We start from the raw sequence: 14,584 nt of genomic DNA, 5'->3' as shown, positions 1-14,584 counted from the left end.
TTAAAAACGCTAGATTCTTTTCGAAGGAGCCTGTCTACATCGGTTATAAACTGCGTCTTCACAGGTAAAGCACTTGGAGCATGGCTGGCCTTCCTCTTAATAACCTTGCTGTTGGCATGAGGCCTTGTCCACACTTTTCTTTGGTAGTTCTTCTCAGTTCCCAGGTGGTAACTGGAACACAGGCCTTGATGGTTTCAACTCTCCGCAAATGAAATGTAAAACAGACGATGGAGCAAAGTGGCATTCTCGTACCGTGGAACCAGGCCTCTCACCAATTTACTTTCAGCTGCAGTGATTCCCATTTGGATCTGACTCTAACCTCATGGTGTCTGCTTGCTAATCACTGCCCAGGTACCGCCCTGCCTTAGTTTGTTCATCTGCTAAATGGGCATTCCTCTCTGTGAGCTCTTAGAGGAACACCGTGAACTCACTTGGTGATATTTGCAGCTGAGGGCCTGGTCATACGGTAGCTAAATATAAACAACAGTCATGACTGATGTGTGTAGATGTACGTGTAGACAGAGGTGTTCAGGCCACAGATAGGTTTTGATTGACTTGTATGGTGTTCTACCTAAAATATTTGAATTTATCACTTAGGTTTGCTGAGATTTCCTATGCAGGACCCAGATTTCTGGTTACTTTTCACAAATCAAAAAGATGTAGGGACACTAGCCTTTCTCCCAGGCTGGGGCCAAGGTGCCGGTTTAGATGGGGCTTGTCGAGCTGTCTGGTTAGGGGTGCTTTCCCGCACTCCCTGGTGTTTGATTCCCTGTCTGCTTCATTCGTTGAAGCAATTTCCTGGCCCCTGTGGGCATTTGCGTTGGCAGCCCTGATATAGTGCGTCCCGAAGCGTGTGGACCGGTACACGCGAGCGTGGACATCATCAGGATTCACAGTCATTCCCGCTGAGGCATGTGCAGCGAGGTTTCTGGAAAGTGCCAGGTTTTTTTTTTTTTTTAAATCCCTTAAGTGATTTAAACTTTCTGGAAGCTGTGCATCCCATGTAAACAATGGGACCCGTAGAAAAACATACTCATTGGAGAATTACGAGGCATATAATTTTGTCTTTAAATTCTTACAAGCGAATTGTAAGAACATGACCTCATAGAAACCTCTGAGACATTACAGCGTTTTAATAACACTTTTCTGCTCCATGGGCTGCCTCATTTTTACTTTTATTAATTTAATTTCTTTTCCTATGTGTGGTAGCGGGCGCCTGTCTCCAGCTCCACCCTTGTGCGCCTCGGGGAAGCCGCCTGGTGCCCTCCCTCCTTGGGGCAGAAGCTCCAGGGGCACGTCCCTGGAAGAGTTTATGAGCTTTCACCCTCTCCTTCATTCCTGTACAGGCTTTTCCCTGCTCATTACCCTCCCGGCTTCCCCTCAGACTGCCAGCAGCACATTATATTAACGCCCCCCCACCCCATCTGCAACCAGAGCCGTTACCACCACTGTGCCTGCGCCTGTGACTACAAAACCCCCAATCGTGGGGTGCCCCTGCGTGGCAGCAGCTCAGGGAAGCCAGCCCCCGCAGCCCCCATGTCCCCATGGGGCCCAGGCTTCTCGGAGAAGGGCAAGAGCTGCCCTCTGCTTCTGTCCCCGTGGCAACCGGGTTGTCCACATTGAATACCTGAATCCATCCATCCATCCGCCAGTTCTTTTTTTTTTTTTTTTCGGCCACACGCCACGGCTCGTGGGATTTTAGTTCCCTGACCAGGGATTGAACCTAGGACCTCGGCAGTCAGAGCGTGGAGTCCTAACCACTGGACCACCAGGGAATTCCCCATCCGCCAGTTCTTTTCAATAGATATTGCTTGATTGAGTGCCTCTGATGTACCAGGCACTGGTGTTTTCAACACTCTGTGAAAACATGAGGTGCCGATGAGACATTAGAACCATAGGGAATGGGACAAAGACAGGCCATTATAAAAGGCGGAGCTGACTTTGTGTGTTGAATATCATGGAGTTCAAACAAACTTAGACTCTTAGGACTTCCCTGGTGGCGCAGTGGTTAAGAATCCACCTGCCAATGCAGGGGACACGGGTTCGAGCCCTGGTCTGGGCAGATCCCACAGGCCACGGAGCAACTAAGCCCGTGAGCCACAACTACTGAAGCCTGCATGCCTAGAGCCCGTGCTCCGCAACAAGAGAAGCCACCACCGTGAGAAGCCTGTGCACCGCAACGAAGAGGAGCCCCGCTCACCACAACTAGAGAAAACCTGCACGTAGCAACGAAGACCCGACACAGCCAAAAATAAAAACAAGAAAAAAAAAAAAAAAAACTTAGAATCTTAGAACTTCTTGAGAAGCTCTCTGGATGGAGCTCATTTTTCTTTTTCAGAAACTTCAGGAGGCAGTTTATTACATGGGTAAGATGTTGTCCTCTGTGTCAGCCCTGTTCTGGTTCCAAGCAAGACACCGGGGGCCGTCACTTACGTTGCCAATGGTGTGCATGACCCCTCTTAAGCTGGGCAGTGCACACCCTTCCCAGCCGTCCATGGCAGCCTTGATTCAGACAGACCTGCATTTGAGTCTTGCTTTTACCGTTTATTTGTGAGCCAGCACATGTTTCTTTAGCTCTCCCAAATTTGGTTTCTTCGTCTGCAAAGTGGGGTGGCGTTATGGTACCTGCCTCACAGGTGCCACAGTGAAGACGGGGGTGGGGGGGGAGGAGGCATATTAAAGCCCCCGAGTACCTGCCACGTGGTCTGTCCTCAAGAAATAGTCACTGCTGTTAATGGAATGAATGATCGCCTTTCCCACATCGTCCCCCCTTCCCCAGCCGCGTGGTGCACTTTGAAAGGGATATCCTTCACATTCATTTTCCAGAAAATTGAGGTCACCGACTTGTTTCCTTCTTGATCCCTCCACCCTGCAGTCCCCAGGCCATCTCCCCCTCTGCCGTGCCTCAGGCTAAGCTACAGCAGGGGCGTGTACAGAGCTTCCCTGGCGAACGTCCTCCGTTGCCTTTATGTCTGCAGCTCGCCTGTGATTTTGGCTGCTTATCTAATCCAGGGAAGGAGCCGCCACTCCTCAGCCTTGGGCAGGCCGGTTGCGGGCTGGCCCGTAATAATACAATTATGAAGGTTAACAGGAAAAAGTGGGGTCCAGGAGCAATTCCAGGCAGCTGGCAGCCCTGCTGAATTGGAAGCGCCCCACCAATGAAAACTGCAGCGAGAAGCAAATTAAACCTCCTATCTGCCATCTCACGCTCTTCTCTCCCCTTTCCTGTTTGGACTTGAAAGGCGATTGGAGCCAGGGCCCTGACAGTTGACGGAAGTGCTGCAAGGGGGGAGTATTTATTTACAGTGAGTCGTGGCGATGCTTGTTCAGGATGCGGTTTCTTGCAGGAAGTTCTGTCCCCACCCCCGAGTTTGATCATTTCTCCAAAAAAAAAAAAAGAAAGAAAGAAAGAAAAGAAAAAAATCCTTGATTGTTTGAGGCCTCCACGCTGACATGGAGCAACACGGGGTAACCTGTCTGTACTTGGAGGATTTGCTGAGTGCACCCTTGGAGAAGGGCCATCAGCGGGCCCCGCTTCCCCCAGATGTGTTCAGGTGCAGCAGTAATCATTGGGCATTTAAAATGGGAAGTAGGCCGTGTCCACGTGCTGTAAGCTGTGGTTGGCGCGAGCCATTCCGTTCGTTAACAGAAACCAGTGCCAACCGAGGATGTTGTACTGGGTGTTTCAGAGAGAAGTCACTTTGAGGCAAATTCAGAGGTGACAGTGCTTAGGAAGCAAGTATCTGAGTTGTAAATCAGTCGGCCTGGGGCCGCTGAAGCCCCTCTGAAGCTGAGTGCCGAACTCTGGGTCCCAAGTTTGGGGTGCCTCCTGCCTTTGGGAGTCTTGTAGAATGATGGGAGAGAAGGGAGAAAAGGGAAACAGGGTTTCATCGGAGAGTTTATTTTGGTATTTTCTAAAGTCCTCAGAAGACCCTGTAGTACTATAGAATTTTCTCATAAACCCACAAATATTCTTCATTTCTTATTTAAAAATATACAGAAGGTGAGGAGACGTTACCAAAGGATATGAAATGGAAATTAAATCTCCCTCCCCCAGGGTCTCAGCTCCCTTCTTAACTCTTCCAAGTCCTGAGGGACCAGCACCATGGGGCCCGACCAGAGATCTACAGAGTCTGAAAGGACCGTGCAGCACGGAAATCTGTGTTTCAACAAGTCCTCCATTTGGTTCTGATGGTCACTAATGTTTGAGAACCGCACCCTTAAGACTGTGGCTTTCAGACTTCACTGTGGTCAGGATCTGCTGGAGGGCTTGTTCACACTACAGATGCTCAACCCCAATGCCCAGAGACTCCAATTCAGTAGGTTGCTGGTGGGGCCTGAGACTCTGCATTCTTCATTTTTCAAGGGGAGGGGGCAAGCATCCCTTCCCACCATTCCCCTCCCCGCAGTGGTTCTGGATCTTTGATAAACGCTGACTTTGGGAGTGGCCCCGATCCTTTTAGAAAACAACCAGAAAAGTCACGGAATGGAGGAAGCAGCTCTTCTTTGTTGAGGCCACGGCTAATTGAATACATCACGATACGGACAATAATGAGGACCTTGGCACCCAGGTAAGTTTCCCCAGCTGTCCCAGATGCCCAGCTCATTGCAAGAGACTTCGGCGACTAATTTCTGCAACTAAGAAACTCATCCCTCTTTTGGAGAAACTCTTGTCAGTCTGCCAAAATTACTTGGACCGTGTCAAGACTCAGATGAAGTTGCAAATGTTCTCCTATAGGTGTCTCCCCCAGTGTTTTACCTGATCTCTTCATAGATTATTTTTTGGCTTCTGAAGGTCTTTAACCCTCTTTGAAAGGCGCTAGTGGTTGGGTATGATTTTAAGCTGATGGACTTTATTTGCAGAGTATGGCAGATACAGGTGACAGGCTTCATTTCCCACCCCTTCGAGGGTCTGTCGTAATAGACAAAGTGGTTCCAAAGGTGTATGCAGTCCTTGTGTCAAGGAGCTTACAGTCTGGGTGGCTGGTGGTTCATACAGAGAAAGTATGTGTAGACCAGAAGGGTGGTACTCTGTGGATCTGGTGCAAAAGGAATGACAGACTGTGAGTCCTGTGGCGCATACAGGAGAGCTTCATGGAAGTGGCACACACCGTGCTTGAGCAGGGTTTGGAAGGATGAATAGGAGTTCCCCAGATGACTCAAGAGGAAGAATATCATTATAGGCAGAGGCAGTAGCTGGCGTTGTATCCTGCTCTGCCTCCTGAGATGTTTCATGTTTGGGAATCCTTCAGGGTTGTTCAGGAGTGACTTCTGAGTTGGAGGATTCCTGGGGTAGATGGCAGTTGGAACTTAGCTAAGGCCCTCTTGATGCAAATAATATTGGGCAGTATGGAAGAATTTTATCATATACAAAGGGCAGTCACCTTTATAAAATATAGAGAGAACAATTTTTTTTCCCTGCAGTTTCCCCATTGAATCCCAGAGTTCTTCCATAGTCTGGGTGGGGTTGACAGGCTGCCAAGATGCTTGGGGGACTCGGGCGGGAAAGGGAGTTGGCTGGTTTCACGGTTCCCTGTGCCAGCCTTCTCCATAGTGTGTCTTGTTGAGCATTCGTCCGTTGACATGCTTCTCACTGAGTCTGAGAACGTGAGGATTCAGGCAGGAAAAGTGAGAACACCCCTCCAGAGGTCTGCAGAGCTTATTTAAAAATCCTCTAGGGACCCTGACTTCGGACACACTCTTAACCTTTGCCAATGTGTTTTCCCCAGTAAAGCTGGGGTCATAGTACTATCACTCTTCTAAGAGTGAAGTAATGAATGACATAATGAAGTAACGTGTAGAGAGCGTTTAGCATCATGCCTGGAAGATCAGTAACCACTTACTCTATGGGCTGCCCAAAGGCATGTGTAAGAGCAAGAACAAGACACACCACAAACCTGGTCTCTGAACTCCCAGGCCAGTCGAAAGCAGAGTTTTTCAGCCTCGGTGCTCTTGACATCGGGGCCAGAAGGTTCTTTGATGTGGAGCCTGTGCCTCATGGGATGCGCAGCAGCATCCCTGCTTCCACCCACTAGGTGCCAGTGGCATTCCCTCCTGCCCGCCGACGGTGTGACCACCAAAACTGTCTTCAGACCCATCCCCGGGGAGGACAGAGTTACCCCTGATCTTCAGTCTGTCTAGGGCATGCGCCCTGATTTTTGAAGGTATTTATTACCCTGACGGAAGCACTGCAAAACCAGGTCTCTGATTTAGAGTATGTAAAAAGAATACACAAAGGGGCAGCTTCAAGAATGGTTTCATACTGTTTGCGACAGGGAACATGGCTCTAAGAAAGCCATCAACCAGTACTTGCTGAAGTCCTAGCACATCTCGCAAGAAAGAATTCCTGACCTACACGTGGTCATTTTCTTGGCTTTTCATTTCATACCAATTTCACTTTAAAATACGAGGAACAGGGTCTTGGGCTGTTTATTTTTGCAAGAGTTTTTGTTCCTCCTTCTTAAAAACTTTTAATGGTAGTAAAACACACACGCTGTGAAATTTACCTCCTTCATCATTGTGAAGTTCAGCAATGTTAAGTATATTCACATTGTATCTCCAGAACTTTTTTTCGTCTTCTAAAAGCTAAAACTGGGTACCCATTAAACAACAGCTCCCATTGCTGCTTCACTCCAGCTCTTGGCAGCCGATTGGACTTCCCGTCTCTCTGAATCTGACTACTCTAGGTACCCCAGATAAGTGGAATCATACTGTATTTGTCTTTTTGTGACTGGCTTATTTCACTAAGCCTAATGTCTCAAGGTAGGTTCATCCGTGTTTTAGAAATTGTGTGTCACAATTTCCTTCCTTTTTAAGGCTAGATTCTATTCCAATGTATGTATATACCACATTTTGTTTATTCATTCATCCGTCAATGGACACTTGGATTGCTTCTACCTTTTATCTTATTAATAATGCTGCTTTGAATATGGGTGCACAAATGTGTCTTTGAGCCCCTGCTTTTCAGTCTTTGAGGTATATACCCAGAAATGGAATTGCCGAATGACGTGAAAAGTCTATTCTTCTTCCTTTCTAGATGTTCTTGCCCTTTCTTAGCTGAGGGAAATGGAATCCACTGTCCTTTGGACCCATCTCCACTCTTTCTTGAAGCTTTTCCTTATGTCCCTGTGGCCCCAGGGACCAATGTAGGGCTATCATTTGCGTCCTGAAGCGCATGGTCCTAAGCAGCGCCTCGGCAGCCGTAAAGAACCACACCTTGATCGCTTTGTCTCTGGGAGCCATGCTGCTTGCCCAAGCTATGCATCTGCGCACGCACGAGACCTGGCCCCATCTTTGCTTGTCTGCCATCTGCATAGACAGTCACAGCCATAGGCAGTTTAGTGAAGCACTGAAGAGGAAGGTGAGTTGTGAGAAGGGCGAGATGGTGTCTTCTTTCCCAGTGGTGCTTTGGGGTAGCACATTGTAGCTCTGACTTTCAGGCTCCATTCACTGTCCGCTGCTGGACAGCTCTGGACTCCAGCTACCTTCCATGCCACTCTGCACTCTTCAGAATTTCCACCTGGGAGTCACCCATAGGGATGTGGGAGGATGGGTGGAACACATAATTTACTTATAAAAATATTCCGGTTCTGCATTGACATTCTCAGAGTAAGAAAACAGGAGAGCAGAAAAGCAGCATGTTGAAAAGCTTGTATCTATGGAGACTGCTTTTTTCCATCCATTCTTTTTTTTTTTTTCTAATTAGACTGAAACCTCCCTAAATCTATGTAATTCTATTTGCGGAACGGGCCTACTAAGCCTTGTGCCTGAGGACGAGCTCTTGACCATCGGGACTTGGGGTGTGTAAGGGAGGTCCAGAAGGCCTAAGGGAGGGCCATTCTCAGTATTTGGAGATAAAAATGGTGATAGTGGAGGGGAGCCTGCAGAAGGTGGTGCTAAGTTGAAATCCCCAAGTACGGTGACGTGCACTCCTTTTGTGAGCCAGGGCTTCCTCTGCTGACGGCTGGGAGGATGGAGAGTCAGCAGAGATAATGAGATGCAAGGGGACTCGTGCAGCAGCAGGTGACTCTTAAAGGTGGATAAATAAGTGGAAATAGGACTAGTCTTGCTGTTTCACATTTTAAAAAGTAATGCCCAAACACTGGTCTTCCAGATCAGGGTAGCTCGCATGACACTAGCTTGCCAGAAAAAGGAGAATATGGGGCAACATTTATTCATTCATTCAGATTTTTAAAAAAATAATTTTATTTTATTTATGTATTTTGTATTTGGCCGTACCGTGGCGGCATGCGGGATATTAGTTCCCTGACCAGGGATGGAACCCGTGACCCCTGCAGTGGAGGCGTGGAGTCTTAACCACTGGACCGCCAGGGAAGTGCCATTCAGATTTTTTAGGAGCCAAGAATCCAGTGCTGACCAAACCAGACACGCCATCCTTAGAGTCTCCACATTAGCATAGCCCCTCTAATTCTTGTGCGTAATTATACACGCACGTGAGATGCGTGTGTTTTCCTGAGGTAATAAATTGTTCTATTTTTTTTAACTTGTTTTTATCCCATTATTTTCGTAGAACTATGAGAGAGGTTCTAGTGCTAGAATCACACAGAAACACTTTTCTTCTGAAAGTAAGCCGTTGTTATTGTTTTAATTCATCTTCATTTTCTACCCCACCCTTCAGAGGATCCTAGGAGCTTTCCTTGGGTTCCCTTTGACGCTTTTCGCCTCTTGGGATCAAGCTTTCCTTTTTGTCTGCAGCGGGATCCTATTCCTCTGGGACAGCTCCTTTTTCCTCCAATCACCTCTTTGGTTTGGGTCTCCCGTGCTGCTGCCAGAGGCGTGACCTCCTGTTCCCAGTGTAGCAGGGTTTCTTTCTTTTTATTCCCAAAGGTCTCCCGGGGACGTTTCTGTGAACAGGTGGTAATCCCAGACTTCGAGTTCATGCTTCTTCACACGCTGGCCTTGAGTTTTCCGCTGGGTTGAGGGAGGGTTGGTGGGCCATTGTGGAGTTGCGGGGTGCCCTGCCATTTGGAGAGCACTGAGAGAGACTGGGGGTGCTTGTGTGCTGAGAGCCCGCTCTGGTCCCCATCCCTGCCTCACGCAGTGCCTCTGCCGTGCCTTGTGAGCTGGGGGAGTCCAGCGGAGAATCGTTGTTGGCTTTTGGTACTCTTAAAAGCTCGATGTGTTCATGGCTTGTTTTCCTAGTCGCACGTTCTTAGAAGTGGAATTGTTGCATCAGCGAGACTGCAGAATTTAATTGCCAGCATTCTGTTTTTCAGAATGGTAATACCAAGTGTGTTTCCTATCAGCTTTGTAAGTGAAGGCCCATTTCCCTAAACACCGCTAATACAGGGTATTATATGTGATAGGATTCCCTAATTTGATAGGTGAATAAATGGTCTTGTCTTCATTGGCATTGTTTTATTTGGTAGTGGGGCTTGAATCTTTGTTTCCTCTGTTTTAGATGGTTATCACAGTTACATAAAATTAGATTATTATAACAGATATTTTGCATTGTTTCTGCTTATGAATCTCTACTCAGTGCTAATAGAGACTCACAAGCAGAATCTGGTTTCTAGGGATTTCGATGTATCCTTGTCATTACTCTTTGAGGACAGGGTCTAGACTTGGTTTATGACTGCTGTTGGTTTAATGCTCTTGGGGTGATGAAGTTAATTTTTGAAAGTTTTCTCTTCTCTTCTTCATATTTTAAGAGGTTATGCGAAGCGATTCATAAGGGTTTTATGGAAATACATGGCGTGGTAATAGGGACCATATTTTATGAATCTAAAACGAGGATTTCTGATTTTATGAGAATGAGTCAGATTTATGGGGACAGTGAGGTGGGATATTTGAAATGGGGACTCTAGTGTTAAATCCAGAAGATCACACGGTCATACGAGCCAGCATGTCCCATGCCGAGTTCCTCAATGCAATAATTTGTTTCGAGCAGAAACCATCCTCTGGTTAAAATAAACTGGGAAACGCTGGCTTTTACCAGGCTGAATCTCTGTTTTATTTTATTTTTGACTATAGGGCTTTTTCAGACTTTAAAATAGTAATGTGCACTGAACATACGTAGTTTTCCTGATGAAACCTTTTTGGTGTGGGTTGGGGGTGGGTTCAGGGGATAATGCATTTTTTTTTTTATAATTAAAAAATTTTTTAACTTTTATTTATTTATTTTTGGCTGTGTTGGGTCTTTGTTGCTGCGTGCGGGCTTTCTCTAGTTGCGTCGAGTGGGGGCTGCTCTCTGTTGTGGTGTGCCAGCTTCTCGTGGTGGCTTCTCTTGTTGTGGAGCACGGGCTCTAGAGCACGCTGGCTTCAGTAGTTGTGGCACGCGGGCTCAGTAGTTGTGGCCCGCGGGCTCTAGAGCGCAGGCTCAGTAGTTGTGGCGCAGGGGCCTAGTCGCTCCGCGGCAGGTGGGATCTTCCCGGACCAGGGCTCGAACCCGTGTCCCCTGCATTGGCAGGCGGATTCTTAACCACTGTGCCACCAGGGAAGCCTGGGACAATGCATTTTGACATAGGGAAGTCCACACGCCAGGAATACAGTTTGGGAAATGCTCTGTTGGAATAATTATAAATTTCTGCATGGCATAAACCCACACTCTGTAGGTTAAAATCCAGAAATGGTTTTTAAGTAGTGGAATAAAGGAATGTTAATGTATGTAAAGGGTTCCTTCCTTTCCTTTTTTTTTTTTTTTTTTGGCCTTGTCTATTACTTTAAGCTCTTAAGAGAAAGATAATGACATAACTAAAAAATCGTTGTGTGTGTATGCATGTGTGTGCATATACACCCAGGAGATAACACTTGCTGTGGAAATGAATATTTACTGCTTTTGAGTATAGCTTTTTTTTCCAGAATGAAAGGTAGCCAAACCAGTCTCATTGCTACATTTTGTTTGATATTTCTTAGTCTTAAATATCACTGAATAATACCGTTTTATTGACTTTTGTGCAAGGCAGTGAGCTAAGGAAGAAGGACAGAGAGAAGTTATGTTTCTTAGCTTCAAAAAACTTATACTTTGGTTGAGGAGGGGAGAGAAAAACAGTGAAAAACGAAGGAAAAAAGATGATATTTGGTCCAGTGGTTAAGACTCGGCGCTTCCACTGCAGTGGGCACAGGTTCCATCCCTGGTCGGGGAACTAAGATCCCGCATGCCACACGGTGAACTGAAGAAATGTTGTAGAACTGAACGTAATGGGTTGTGAATTGGTTGTACATTACTGCCTGGCTGTAGGAGATCAGAGGAGGGAGAGATGGAGGCACAGGGGCCTGTAAGTCAAGGGTTACAAACAGTTTTGGGGTCATGAGCTCCTTTGTGACACTGAAAAATCTCTGCATCCCTCTCTGGGTGTGTATGAAACAAATGTCCACTTTTTACCACTCAGAATTAATGACTGTTGACATCTGGTCATATGAAGAAATACAGCATTCATGCTAAAAGAAGTCTCCTCTAACCATGCATTTCAAGATTGATTTCCCTCCCCACCCCCATACATCCACACAAAGGTCCCTCTCATCACGTTCATCCATATCCTTCTTCTGGGGTGATTATTTTATATACGTAAGTGTCCATACAGGGTCTCTAGTGCTTTTGTATATATTTCTTTACTTTGCATAAATGGCATCCTAATGGGCACAGACACAAACTTTTGTAAATGTCTGGCCTCAGGCACTTCCTGGACCCTGGAAGTCCATTTCCAGATTCCTGTTTTAGAGGAAATTGGGACTTGAACCCAGCAAGCAGGTCCGAGAAGGTGCAGGGGGAGGTGCAGCCTGCAGGTGGGCTCACTGGAGCAGAAGCAGGAGGGAGGGGTCTCCTGAGGCTGTCACCCTGCCTGGGGGTGGGGGAGTGGGAAGTACCGTCCCCTGAGGCCTTGAGAATCTCATTTGCAGCCAGCCCTCTTTTCCATACCTTTCATTGGGCACTTACCGTACTTCCTCAGAGTTACTTATCTCTTCAGATGTGTCCATCCTGCTTCTTCACCTGGACTGTAAACTTCTTACAGTCTGACTCCAGTTCTTCATCTCTTCGCCTCTCCTCTTGGTGCCTCACCTAAGAAGTACTTGGTGGGTTTTTGTTTTTGTTTTTTTTAAGTACTGTGCAGTAGAAATGTTCGTTATGGTGTTAAGTCTTTGAATCATTCTCAGAAACTAAACTTGAGGCATGTGAAGATAAACGATGACAATTTAAGCCTGCCAGGAAGCTGTAACGTGGGCTCGGGCTATCCTTTGGCATGGATCTGTGTCTCATGATGGCTAAGCTTCCCTCCTGCCGTCGGGGGTGGCAAACAGTACGGGCAGGTGCAGGCACACCTTTGCATACCTGCAGACCAGAGCCGTTCACACCCCTCCAGCCCACCAGGCAGGGAAGAGAAAGCTCATTTGGGGACTTGGAAGCTGCTTTTCAGAGTCAGGGGCGTCAGGGTGACGTGGGCTAGCAGGGACCCGGGATGCGCTGCCAGCTGGGGAGAGCTTATCTTACCAGAGAGGAAAATATTGTCCCGGTGAACCTGTTTTATTTTCTGTTTGTACAGCATGCACGTTCTTAATGTGTGTTTTTTTATTTTAGTTTACAGGCCTTTCTCCCTGCACAACCGGAGATTATTCCAAGTCTCCCCTGCCTGCCCTCCCTCTGACGTGTAATGTCAGACACCGAATGTGTCGGGCAGTCTGAACATTGTTATCTTTCGTGGTTGACCCCATAAAGTCCTTTCCCTGATTGACTGTGTGCGTGCGCGACGGTAACAAACATGAGACGTTGCTCTGTTCCGATGGACACATGTGGAGTGTTTGTATATTTCGAGAAAAAGGGATATATCAGAAATCTGGCACCTACTACTTGGCTTTATAGCTGTAAAAACAATGTCTAAAGTGATTGGACTAGTTTAGGCTGACTTATTCTATTATCTTCCGGGTCCTTGAATATCCACAGTTTATGACTTGACTTTCCCTATTTGATGGGTGAATTCTTACATGGAGATCTACCCCCATCACTGATTTGTTCGGTGTTTGTCAGAGGGTAGGGGATTCAGGATGAAGCAAGTCCCTCATGTCACCAGTGTTTCTTTGTTTTTTTGTTTTTAAATACCTAAGGATCAAAAACACCAGTGCAGGTAGAAGATGATCAGGGCGTTCTGACCATTGGAATCATTCAAACCCAGTGTTTTATTCATCTTAAAGCTCAGACTTTGGTTCATCCTTGGAAACAGTGCAAAGAATAGCTCCTCAGCCAAATCATGTTTTCAGAGAAGAAGATTTTTTTTTTAACATGTTCACATTTCCTGTCAGAGTTGAGTGTTGAATTGCTTTGAAGGCTAGACTTAGGAGCTCCACACTTCAGCCTGAAAATGAATGTAAATGCTGAGATTTCCGGGTATTTTTTTGGGGGGGGGGGCGGGGAGGGAAGGGGCTGGTGCTTGAGGAAGGGGCTGAGGCTGTGACGAGTAGCTCTGTGCTGTAGGCACCCAATGTGCCAGGCGCAAAGCATCCAAAGCCAGAGCTGAGATGCCAGAGCCAGCTCAGTCCCGGCCCTGTTAGGTGGAGTGTCAGCCCAGGGGGACCCAGTGGAATAGGAGCAGATTATTAGACAGGGAGGGACAGGAAAAGGAAGCTTCCACAGGGAGAGAAGAATGAGGGTCACTGGGCCAGGGCCCGGGAGGGGTGCACCAATTGTACTCTGAATGCAGGGAGGGGTGCAAGGTCAAAGCCTGGCTCAGGGTGGCGAGGCAGGGACGGGGAAGGGGAAAATGCTCTGGGCCGAGCTTGGGAGGAGACGGAAAAATCAACTAGACAGATGGCAGGAAAGCCGCGGGGGCGCACGCAGGGCTGGGCTGGGCTGGGCCGCCGCTGCGGTGGGCTGTGCACACTGAGCTCCTAAGGGGCTGTTGCTGGGCTTGATCTCCTTGCTGCCCCACGGGGTCTCAAGTTCCTTGAAGACAGAGGTACAAGTGCCAGCCCTTCTGAGGTGTCCCTCTGACACATGGGTTGGCCCTCCAGTAGGTTTTCTAAGAGTAGCAACCTTAGGGGACCCTGAGACTGCTGAAGGGTCTCTGAGCTTCTCAGGTGGCTCAGGGGATGCTACCCACACGCCGACAAGGGAGCAGGAATTACAAAATGATGGGGTTCAAACTTAGTCTTACTTTTCCCCTTGATGGCTTTGATTTCCCACGTCACACACACACAGAAGTCAGAATAAACACATGGAAAGAAAAATATTGGCAGGAAAAGGTCAGGAGGTTTGGGTTCTGAATTTTGACTCAAGGTCCTAGGGTGGCTTCATGGAAAAGTCGATCTTCGTTCCTTGTCGCGTGTGGTTGTTAGCTATGAAATGAGGACTTTGAAGTAAGGAGCTGTTAAGTTGCTGTTAACTTTTGCATGTACCTTTGGAAAATGTGTTGGGTTGAAATAACCATCCAAACTACAGAGTAAGGACATCTGGGACCAGATGGACCAGGGTTTGAATCCCAAGTTCACCGCTTACTAGCTTGGTGACCCTGGCAAGTTAACCTTATTTCTCTGAACCTCAGTTTTTCCATCTGCAAAATGGGAAAGTCATTGCCAGGGTGGAGTGCGTGAAGCCCATGGCTTAGCCCAGTGCCTAGAGGGGCGTGAGCACTGA

The 14,584-nt window shown here is 47.4% G+C and overlaps 1 protein-coding gene and 1 non-coding gene across 8 annotated transcripts in view; one reads left to right on the top strand and one right to left on the bottom strand.

Annotated features, from left to right (window-relative positions):
• FOXP1 (forkhead box P1) overlaps nucleotides 1-14,584 on the top strand; it is a 590,013-nt gene that overhangs the window by 137,036 nt on the left and 438,393 nt on the right. The window lies entirely within an intron of this gene.
• On the bottom strand, nucleotides 1,703-1,775 carry TRNAS-UGA (transfer RNA serine (anticodon UGA)). Its single transcript has one exon. It is a non-coding gene; the product is annotated as a tRNA-Ser (tRNA).

This window comes from Eubalaena glacialis, chromosome 7 (genome assembly GCF_028564815.1).
Source record: "Eubalaena glacialis isolate mEubGla1 chromosome 7, mEubGla1.1.hap2.+ XY, whole genome shotgun sequence".
In the NCBI taxonomy this organism is placed as follows: domain Eukaryota; kingdom Metazoa; phylum Chordata; class Mammalia; order Artiodactyla; family Balaenidae; genus Eubalaena; species Eubalaena glacialis.
The sequence above is the reverse complement of the archived record's forward strand: the minus strand, read 5'-3'. Positions and strand labels throughout refer to the sequence as shown.